At 32.2% G+C, this 11,570-nt stretch overlaps 1 pseudogene; it reads left to right on the plus strand.

Moving 5' to 3' along the window:
- Positions 1–218: 218 nt before the first annotated feature.
- Positions 219–852, plus strand: LOC135137378 (pre-mRNA-splicing factor 18-like; annotated as a pseudogene).
- The last annotated feature ends 10,718 nt before the right edge of the window (positions 853–11,570 follow it).

Below are 11,570 nucleotides of genomic sequence, written 5' to 3' on the forward strand. Positions count from 1 at the left end.
TATTCTCATATTTTTACCCAACAGTTTAAGTATGAAAACAAAGAATTAAAAAACTCATATTGGAAGAAATGGATGGTTTTGTGCATAAGAAAAAATACTATCTCCAAAAATATAGTACCGGCAACATGGACACCCGGAATTCCATTCAAGTTCCAAAACGTGGTAAATCCAACTACGAAATGCCCCCCCCCCCCCCCCCCCCCCCGACGCAACGTAATATGTATCGCGTTTACTTAATCGCTTTGAATGGATATTATTATTCGGAGAATGCCTTCGACGATTGCCAAGAAGCCCTGAAACAGATGGAACAGACTTACCCCGAAGAGCCACTAGTATCGTCGGAAAAACCCGCAAATGTAGAAAAAATGGTGTCTGTAAAGTACGACGAGCTGAGGGAAATGGCGAAGGATATGGGAAAAGAGGAACGGGAACGTGACATGGAGGTGATTGCGCAGTTCATCTAATTTATTCTGAAGTTGTGGCACGAACAACTACAAAGTTGCCCAGCCGAAGAAAGAGAAGGGTTAAGAGCATTACATGCTCGTTCCATCTACACTCAAACCCAAGACTACCTTAAACCCCTGCTCAGCCAACTCAAGATTTTCACCCTCCCTGAAGATATTTCCGATAATTTAAAGGAAATAGTCGGTCACCTGCTAAACGCAAATTACTCAAGGGCTAGAGACGTTTATGTACGAATGGCAATCCTTAACGACCCTTGGCCCATTGTGTTGAAGGACGAAACGCAGAGGAAGTATATATATTCAGGGTTTGGAGAGGTTAATGACCAAGTGTCAGGAGTACTACCCCACGGACCCATCAACATGCGTCGAATACGTCCCCGAAACGTGATCAGCTTCTTTAAACTAACAATTTAACTATATTTTGTATGTAAGAATAACCTTAAGTTACAATAAAAAAAAAAAATTAGTCGATGTTTATTTCAACAGAATTTCTCTCACCCCTGAAGTGCAGCCCAATAATTTTTGACTTGCTTTTTCAGTTGTTCAATTTTGCTTTTTTTCGTTTCTTTAGTTCTTGGATTTGCAATTTTTCGGGTTTTCAAGTTTGAATTTTTCAGTTTTCCAATTTTTATTTTAATAATACTACATAGAATTTATTTTCCAACAGGCAATGAAAATGTCTGTAGTGGATACATATTAAAAAATCACATAATACAACAAGAAAATAATGATATTTATATACAACTATTGATACTATAAAAATTTAAATTTAAATGTTTAGCGATATTGTACTTTCAACAATTCTTTCTTAACAAAACGAGTATTGAAATTTTATTAAAAATATCAAACTGATTCTTATTAGAAATACTATTATATAAAAGAAAACAATTTAAAAGATGACAATTAAAGTGATGGTAGATGTTAGGAATATCATATGAACATGTCAATGGATATCTAGTGACTAATCTAGATATTATTATTATTAAGACCCACCACTGGCCCAGAAATGACCGGCATTCAGGCAAGACTTCTATCATTACGGGTACTAAGAAACTTACGAACAATATGACATGCTCCTAACAAAACAGCTTTTTGAATTTTGACAATTATTGAATGATTCAAATTCAAAGACTTTAAATTCTCAACTAAGCTATTTGGAACTTCACCTACATTAGAGATAACTAGGGGTAGAATTGAAATTTTTTTAAGATTCAACATGCATTTCATTTCTATCGATTATTAAGACCCACCACTGACCCGGAAATGACCGGCATTCAGGCAAGACCAAGTAATGATATGCATTGATTAGGTTAACAAAACAACTTTCGAGATTCTAGAATTACAGCATACAAATTAGTCTGCTATTATTCTCTAATCTCACCCCATTATTATTATTATTAATGATAATATTATTAGTATACTGCTCCTACAGACGAATCCAATTACAGGGACAGAAATATTTGCACTACGTATAGTTGTCACAAAAATTAGATATTTCACCTTAATATGGTCATCTTAATGTCACGGTTGCTGCAGTTAAACAAATGTATATTATTTTGATATAAGTTGTAATTACGACACATGGTGAAAATAGGAGAGAACTTTTGTAAAATAATATGTAATTGGAAGTCGAGTTCTGCCAATAAACTACTACAGTCAATCGAACCAGTAACTAATTTGTGCAGAAATATTAGTGATGAAGCAACTCTCCTGTGCTCCAGACTTTCTACGTTAAACATATCAAGCAGTGTTTCATGAGGGTAACCTCTGTTAGGATAATGACCAAAGCTCAAGAAAAACAAAAATTTCAGAAATCGTCTCTGGATTTTTTCCAGAGCCACCGTATGGATGTTATAGCCAGGCGACCATATTATGCTTGCAAATTCTAACTTTGATCGAACAAATGAAAAATATAGAGGCTTGATGGTTTCAGTGTCCTGAAATTTTCTAAAATTCCGTATAATAAACCCCAGATTTTTTAGTGGACTTGACATTATTTGCTCATAGTGGTAAATAAACGTCATTTTAACGTCGAATGTTACTCCAAGATCTCTAATAACATTTTTCTGCAAACCTGGACATTATCAATACCATAGTCGAAAATTAAAACTTTTGATTTTAGTGAAAAAGTAACTACATTACATTTAGCAGAGTTAATCGAGAGGCCACATTGTTTACTTCTGTCACAAACTAGTTGTAGATTGGCTTGCAATTTTAACTGATCTTCCCTGCTAGTAATTTTTCTAAATAATTTCATGTCGTCCGCATACAATAATGCCGGTGAATTTAAATTATCTGTAATATCATTTACAAAAAGATTGAAGAATAGAGGCCCAAGAACAGATCCTTGTGGTACGCCGGATGTAACGTTAATTTCTACTGACTCATAACCTCTACACATAACACGTCGTTTTCTTCCAGGTAGATAAGTAGCAAAAAATATTATTAAGTTGTCAGAAAAACCAAAAGAGCTTAATTTGTCAAGTAATTTGTAGTGGTCCAGTCTGTCGAACGCCTTCGAGAAATATATGTAAATAGTGTCCACTTGGGTTCCTGCGTCAATATTTTCTGTCACGAATTGTGTGAACATACATAAGTTAGTTTCAACAGAACGGCCTTTGACAAAACCATGCTCAAGTGGAAAAATATAGGAATTAACATGGTTCATAATGACTGTGTGCAACAAGATCTCAAAAACTTTAGAAAAATTATTAAGCAAAGTAATTGGTCGATAGTTCTCAATATGCTTTCTGTCACCTTTCTTAAAAATTGGACATATAATGGAGTCTTTCCAGAGAGTAGGGTATTTACGAACCGTAAGTGATAAATTGAATATTAGAGATAGAGGATGGGCGAAAATACTTGCGCAATCACGCAAAATAAAAGCGGGGATTCGATCCGGATCTGAAGTGCTTTATTTTTAATTTTACGTAATGCTTTATAAACTTCGTCTTCGCTAAAGTGATTTATATTAAGAATATTAGGGGCAATAATTTTTGACTGTGTTTTCATATTATTAAAATCAGATTCAATATTTGATTCCTGAAAGAAAGATGCCAACGTGTTCACAATAGGTTTAGCACCCAATAGCTCTATATTTTGATATGTCATAATTTTTGGAAAATAGTTCTTTTGTCTTATACTCTGTATAAACGACCAGAAATGAGATGGATCAGTTTTTATTTTATTTTCGATGTTATGTATATAGTCTCTTTGAGATTTACAGATTTCATTTTTTATTTAAAGTCTTAAGGTTTTAAATTCATTGTAAGCATTTTGATCTCTGTGATGCTTATACTTTTTCCACAACTTAAACTTTTTTTTTATGTTATTAATAATTGTATGACTATACCATGGAGGAAATTTTTTTTGTTTAAATCGATTAGTTAAAGATACTGAAACTTGGAAAATACTATTCAGTTTGGTGTAGAATTGCTCACAAGCAATGTCAACATCCCGACAGTTTTCTAAAAAAGACCAGTTAATTTTGGATAAATCGTTATATAAAATTCTTATACATTTTTGTTTATTATTAGAAGACTTTTGTTTAATAGGAATTATGATTTCTAAGCTGGGATGGTGTGAATCTTCTTTGAGTAATATATCATGTGCCCTATCCACGTCACTGTGTATCTGGTCTGACAGGAGCAAATCCAGTAATCTATTATTAAAATTTAGTATTTTATTGTATTGAACAAAGCTTGAAACTTGCATAAAGTTAACCAAGGCTTTCGTTCTTTTATCAGTAACTTGAGAATTATTCAAATAATTTGTGTAGTTTGGAATGTTAAAATCACCTACAATAAGAATATTGCTACCTAGACTTAGGCAAAGAGAACTGAAAAGTTAGAAAAAATTATCTACATCGTTAGTAGTTGTACGAGGCGTGATATATATTAAAATTATGTAAAAGATAGAATTATCAATTGTGATTTTTACTACCAATACATCAATTGTAAATACTGAATTAAAGTCTATACCTTGTGTGGTGACAAGACATGAAGGAAATGAATTGGAAACTGCGAGCAACACTCCTCCACCTCTCGAGCAATCGGTTGTGAACTTTCTATCTGCTCGATATATAACATAGTTATCATTAGAAATTTCTGAATTACTAACAGTATCATTTAAAAATGTTTCTGTCAACGCTATTATATTATAATTTGAGTCTAAAATTGAGTTATAAAGTTCCGCTAATTTCGTGTTTAAGCCTCGGACATTTTGATAATAGATGTTAATATTAAAAGTGGTATTTGTATTTGGAGAAAGCATATTTTGCATCTCGTAAGTAGTAAAAGAAGAACATGTATTTAAATTTGATTGCTACAAAGACAAACCAAACAAATCGTGTTTGAGTTTGTTTACAGTCTGTTGGTATGTATGACAGTTATTGTAGTCCCAGGCTGCATGATTTTCGTCGATAACGAGATCTCCATTTTTTGCTTTAAAGTTGATGTAGTTTATACATTTCAAATTTTCAGCAGAACATTCACCGACTAGGTACATGCTCATTTGCACAACGTGGACAACAGATTTTGTTTTTACAATTCGTTGATGAGTGGTTATATCCACTGCATCTAAAACACCGTGTTATTTCGATAGCACTATAAATTGAACAGGTATCAAGACCTACCAAACAATGTCCAACAGCAACAGCCTTTTTATAAGTAGACATGTCAACTTCGATTACAGCCTGGAAAGATTTCTCTTTTTTTTTTACCGGATAAAATTTTAACATTTCATATTCTGTAGTGCCATTATCAAAAATAAACACATTTTGTTTCACAAGGTAGGATAATACATCTTCTTTTTGAATAGTGTCTGATATTCCAGCAATTCTTATACGAGGTTGGATGTTTTTAACTTCGCGCATATTATGATTCTGCGAAAGCTTTTCTTTAACAATTTCTTTAAATTTGGATACGTCTTCACAACCAAGTAACAAACCGCCATCTTTGAGATTTTTAACTTTGCCTATAACTAATGACGATTCAATGGGATTTACATTATTCAGTATATCACTCTTTGTTTTAGATACATTTTAGGTTTTATTTTTAGGCTTCACTATTACTTTGTTTTGCGAATTTTTTGCAATACATTCGGCGTAAGTTGTTTTAACATTCAGCACTTCCTGATTATGTTCTGACTCCTGCGTATTATTTTTTTCTAAGCTTTTACTTAATTTTGAAATTTCAGACTGCAGTTGTAAATTTTGAGTACTTAATTTTTGAACCTCATTTACCAATTCAGCAACTTGTTCTTTTAATGGCACTACTTGACATTGTACTATGGTTTCGACTAATTTAGTAAACTGATCAACAGGTAAATTAATATTATTATGTCTGAGATCTTCAGAATTACCATCTTTAGTCGTGAGATCAACGCTAGCAGCATTTTGCATAGTGTTGTTACTTTTACAGAAGTTACAGACCCAGGTTGAAAGTTTATCTTGCTCTATCAGTTTTTCGTAGGCTTCGTCGGCAAAACCACTACATGTCAGATGAAAGTTTGATTTACATTTTTTGCAGGATATGTATGATTCGAGGCGTACATTAACATTCCTGTTACATTTTGCACATTTCACAGGCATTTTTAAATCTATACTTTTTTAATCACCGTAACGAGTTGTAAAACAATGCTGCAATCACACTGTTCCCCTGAAGGGGAACCCTGGTGAAGCGTTATTTATAGCACGATTTTACAAAAAGTCTGCGAGTGTTACCAAGAAAAAGTATGATAACGTACAGGTGGTATCTCCTTAAATGTTAAAAGAAAACGCGAATTTACTTACTACTGATATAAGTAAGTACCGTGATTTTTAAATTTAATAATAGATTTGTACTTATCTTATGTTTGCACACAATAACTGGAAGCACAACCGTACTACACCGTGTCTCGACTAATAATAATTATTAGGTATTATACTAAAGCTAATTTTCTTGTGTAAAACTTGACTAGATATCCTTATATCTACTGGAGCTGAGTTAAATCAGTGTTAACAAAAATGTTGTTGCCAAAACGGTGACGTACTAATTTTTTAACTATTTTACAGTAATGTTTTTTTAGTAGATTACAAAGTTTAAAAAATAAAATTTTAAAATCTCTGATTAGGGATTTTTATTAAACTACTTGTTCACTACACTCACAAATTTCACGTGAAATTTATTCAATAAAATTTCACATCACATCAATTTTTTGGACGTGGTGACTATATTATCAAGCTTAGTTAGCATTTTGCCATGCACACGATGCTCAAACACTCTCTACTTTTGGAACAATTTTTCGAATACAATTGCCAACCGAAAACGGTTTCAAAATTCTGGTTGCAATTCTTTTTATGGTAAGGATAGCCGGACTACTCTACAGCAGCTCTTCTTCGAAGATTAAATGCAGGTTTTCTTGAAATTATTTTTTTTACGAAAACTCTGCTTGTCTGACGGAATATTATAAGAATGCTTAACAATTATGATTAATTATTTAATGGACACTAGAAATATTTAATAATGCAACCGTTAGATGTCTTTCCTGGTGATGTGCAAAATTGATGCGTTTGGATTGATCAGGATCACAGCACAGCACACGAGGTCGTTTCAAATTTAATAATAAATACATTAGAAGATAAATTTCTAGTATAGGTGAAGGTTAAAGCGAAAAATGAACAGTTAGACAGAAATAGTACCTGTGTAGTGACTTTTATACTATACTTACTACTATATTTTGTATGTAAGGATAGCTTTAAGTTACAATAAAAAAAATTGGAATTGTTCGAAGGTTATTTCAACAGAACTTCCTTCGCCCCTGAAACTCAGCCCAATAAATCCCGCTTCTATTTACGATTTTTGTTTTCTGATAACTTCTATAAGTATAAGTAAAAACCAGTGACGTAAATAAGCAGCTATCTGATTTTCATTTTTCAGTAGTTTTGATTTGCCATTTTTGTTTTGGTTTTTTTTTGTTATCTTTATATTTTCAATTATTTCATTTTTCAATGTTTCCTTTGAATAATTTTTTATTTTCTCAGTTTCAATTTTGTTCAGTTTTTCGTTTCTTCAATTTTTGGATACTGCAAATTTTCGATTATAAATTTCTCAAGTTTTCAATTTTTAATTTTTCAATGTTTAGATTATTAAATCTTTCATTTAGGTATTCAAATTTTGATTTCCAATTTTTCGTTTAAATTTTTTATTTTCTTTATTTTTACAATTTTTTCAATTATTTGGTTTGTAATTTTTTAATTTGTATTTTTTTGTTTCTTCAATTTTACGATATGCATCTCTTTGAGTTTTTATTTTTACTTTTTTTCAACATAGATGTTTCAATTTTTCAATTTGCAATTCTTCGACTTCTCAAGTTTGAGTTTTTTAGGTTTCCAATTTTCCAATTTTTAAATTTTTAGCTTTTGAAATTTTTCGATGATTCTTCAATGTTTCGATTTTCTATTTTTTCAATTTTTCGTTTCTTCAATTTTTGGATATCAAAAATTTCGGCAATTTTTCGACTACTTTCCAAAAATCACCTACAGATTTTTTTTTAGGTTTAGATCTCCAGAAATTTCTTTAGGGTTCATTTTTTCGAAAATTGTTACAATTTTTCCAAAATAGCCTTGCAATTTTTCGGTTATAATTTTCTCGAGTTTTCAAGTTTTCAATCTTAAGTCTTTCATTTATTAAAATTTTTGATTTGCAATTTTTTGTTTCGATTTTTTTTCCATTATTTTTACAATTTTTTTCAATTTTTCCTTTCTTCAATTTTTCAATTTGCAATTTTTTAATTTTTCTTTTTTTTTTGTTTTTTCAATTTTACGATAAGCATCTCGTCAATTTTGTATTTTTGAGTGTTCAGTTTTCCGATGTTCCAACATGGATGCTTCAGTTTTCGATCTACGATTTTTCGAGTTTTCAAGTCTGAATTTTTCAATTTTTCCATTTTCCAACTTCTAAATTTTTCAACTTTTCAATTTTGCCATTTTCCGACTGGTCATTTTTTGTTTCTTCAATTTTTCAGTGTGCAAAATTTTATTTTTTTGTGTTTCTTCAATTCTAGGATGTGCATCTCTTCCAGATTTAATTTTTATTTTTTTAGTTTTCCTATTTTCCAACTTGGAGGTTTCAGTTTTTAGAATTAGCAATTTTTCAATTTGCAGTTTTACGAGGTTTAAATTTTTTATTTTTCAATTTTTTGTTTCTTCAATTCTTCGAATTGCATTCATTTTTCAGTTTGCGATTTTTCAATTTTTTATTATTTTATTTCTTCACTATGACGACATGGATTTCTTCGAGTTTTCATTTTAAAATTTTTCAGTTTTCCGCTTTTCCAACTTTTGGATGTTTTAATTTTTGGATTTTGGTAAAGTCTTCCAAATACGCCAGCCGCACAAAAAGGATTATTATTTCCCATTATTAGGTTTAGCAGGGCCATATATTCTTAGAGTATTTGGAAGACCATACATCTAAAGACCAGATAAAAGGTTAAAATTCAGGCCTGCTTTACAGTACTGGAACATATTACAGTTTCAGACAATTATTATTAATTATTATTTGACGGATACCGGAAATATTGGAAAATATAACCAGTAGACAGCAAAGTTTAAAAAATTAAATTAATCTCTAAGGGAGGATTTTATTTAAACTACTTGTAACCACACTCACAAATTCATGGAAATTTTCTCTGATTTTAGAGACAATTTTTCTAATACCATTGCCAACCGACAACGGTTTCAAATTTCTGGTTATAATTCTACTTATGGTAAGGATAACCGGAGTGCTCTCTAGGAGCTTTTCTTCGAAGTCAACCCAGATAAGATTAAATTGCAAGTTTTCTTGAAAATATTTTTTTACTAAAAAATTGCTGGGTTTTTACAATTTCTGACGTATATGTTGTCGTATAGACGGAATATTGTAGAATGCAAGACAATTATTATTAATTATTGAATGGACACTAGAAATATTTAATAACTCAACCGTTAGATGTCTTTCCTGGTGACACTAAAAAATTAATGCTTTAGGACTGATCACAATACAAGAGGTCGTTTCAAATCTAATAATAAATAAAATAGATTAGAAGATACATTTCTTCTAGCTAGAATGAAGGTTAAAACTAAAAATGAACAGTTGGAAAGAATTAATAAATTGATGTGTGTAGTGAACTTCCGGTTGCTGTTGAACAATGATGCTAAAACTGAAAAATAAGTTGGACCAATTTGTTAAGTATTTGTTAACAATAGGACCACCCATGCAACCAATATTGAAAGGTACCTAATCACCCACTTCTACAAGACTGTTTTATAATAATAGATTGCATTACAGACGACGTTTTATTTGACATGCTTGGAGTACTTCTGGCACTAGTTTGCAATAAATTTTTGCGCCCACTTTCTTTCGGATTTTTTGGTTTTTTAATTCTGGACTACGTAGTTGAAATATCGTTTGTAGCAATAACCAATCAGTGGAATTTACTCCTTTCTCGGTATGCGGCACTAGTAGCTGGAGCTTCAGTTGTAGGACAACGCAAAAAATAAGAGAAATTAAAAAATTAATACGGGGATGTTTTAGAGGCTATGTTTCTACATTATGACATTCACCACAGCCCACGAATTTCACGAAATTTACTACAACATATTCCCAGACTCGTGGGATTTGCACCACATTGGAGAGAAAACTTTCCAAATGCTTGAAAAAACGGCCCGAGGACTTATACTGGGTTACAAAATTTCGATACTCGTGTGCATTTTAGTCCTTACTATCGGATTACCGTGGTATGGAGATGAATACGAAATTATATTACATGTGAAGGTGTTCACTGATATAACGTATGTCTCAAAAGTTTTGGCACAAAATTCAATAAAGGCAAAATGTGTAATAATGATGAAGTTTCAAGTAATCTTTGGAACCAAAAGATCTTTAATAGCTAGTCTTTACACTGACAGTTCAGTTTTTGGCATTACTTCAACAAAAATGTCTTCCAAATTAAATATTCGAAAGGGTGTTTATAATTTAGTTGGGCGGATGCCAAAGTCCGTAATACTACGTATATTTGAAGACCAGAATATTTCGCGAAGGACTATTTATCGCACCAGTGAAGAATGCGAGTAAGGTCTACCATGTATAAACCTACCAAAAAGCGGAAGGCCAAGAATTTTTACAGAGGCCAGGGTCGGTAGACTGATAGCAAGAGTAAAAAATACGGTTGGGTTGTCAACTAGGAAACTGGGACGTCAACACGTCACCTCAAAGGACACCATTTCGAGGGAATTAAAAAGAAATGGACAAAAATTTCGAAAAAGAAAGAAATGTCCCAAATATACACCCAATCAGTTAGCGCGGATCCTAAGATGTTGCCGGGAATTGAGACGGACAAATTTCGCGAACGACAAAATTATTGTCATTGATGATGAAAAATATTTTACGCTCTCAAACTCAGAGATGAAGGGCAATGATGGCTTTTATACAGATAACATAGATGAATCCAGACAGCGTAAAATAAAAAACAAAGGCAAAATTTGCTGATAAAATTTTAGTTTGGTGCGCCATTTCCATTCGAGGAGTATCTAGACCTTATGTTGGGCGAGTCAGGGGCGAAGCATTGGATAGTCAGCGCTATACCTAAAACTGCTTGACCAAATTGGATAACTTCATTCACGAATATCATGTTGCGGACGATATAATGTTTTGGCCAGACTTAGCATCGTGTCATTATGCAAGAGACACTCAAAACTGGCTTAACGACCACAACATAGCTTTTGTCCCTAAAAATCACAATCCCTCTAATCTTCTCTAGGCTCATCCGATTGAAGACTTTTGGGCCATTTCATCTCGAAAGGTGTACGATGGAGGTTGGGAAGCAGAAAATGAAGAGCACTTGCGAAGAAGAATCTTTAGAAAGTTCAGAGAAATCGATATTGAGACCGTCCAAAACTTAATGCGAGGTGTGCGACGAAAGTTGCGTCTAGTGGAGCACCATGGACCCCTTCATTTGATATAAGTTATTAGTTTTGTTATTTATAGTAGTAATATTTTTGGGGTATGTTAACAATTTAAATAAAACTTTATTCACACAAAAAAAAATATTAAAGAATTTTGTGCCAAAACTTTTGAGACATACGTTATT

This window comes from Zophobas morio, unplaced genomic scaffold (genome assembly GCF_036711695.1).
Source record: "Zophobas morio isolate AGI-343-1 ecotype UQ-CSIRO unplaced genomic scaffold, CSIRO_AGI_Zmor_V1 ptg000029l, whole genome shotgun sequence".
NCBI classification, from domain to species: Eukaryota; Metazoa; Arthropoda; class Insecta; order Coleoptera; family Tenebrionidae; genus Zophobas; species Zophobas morio.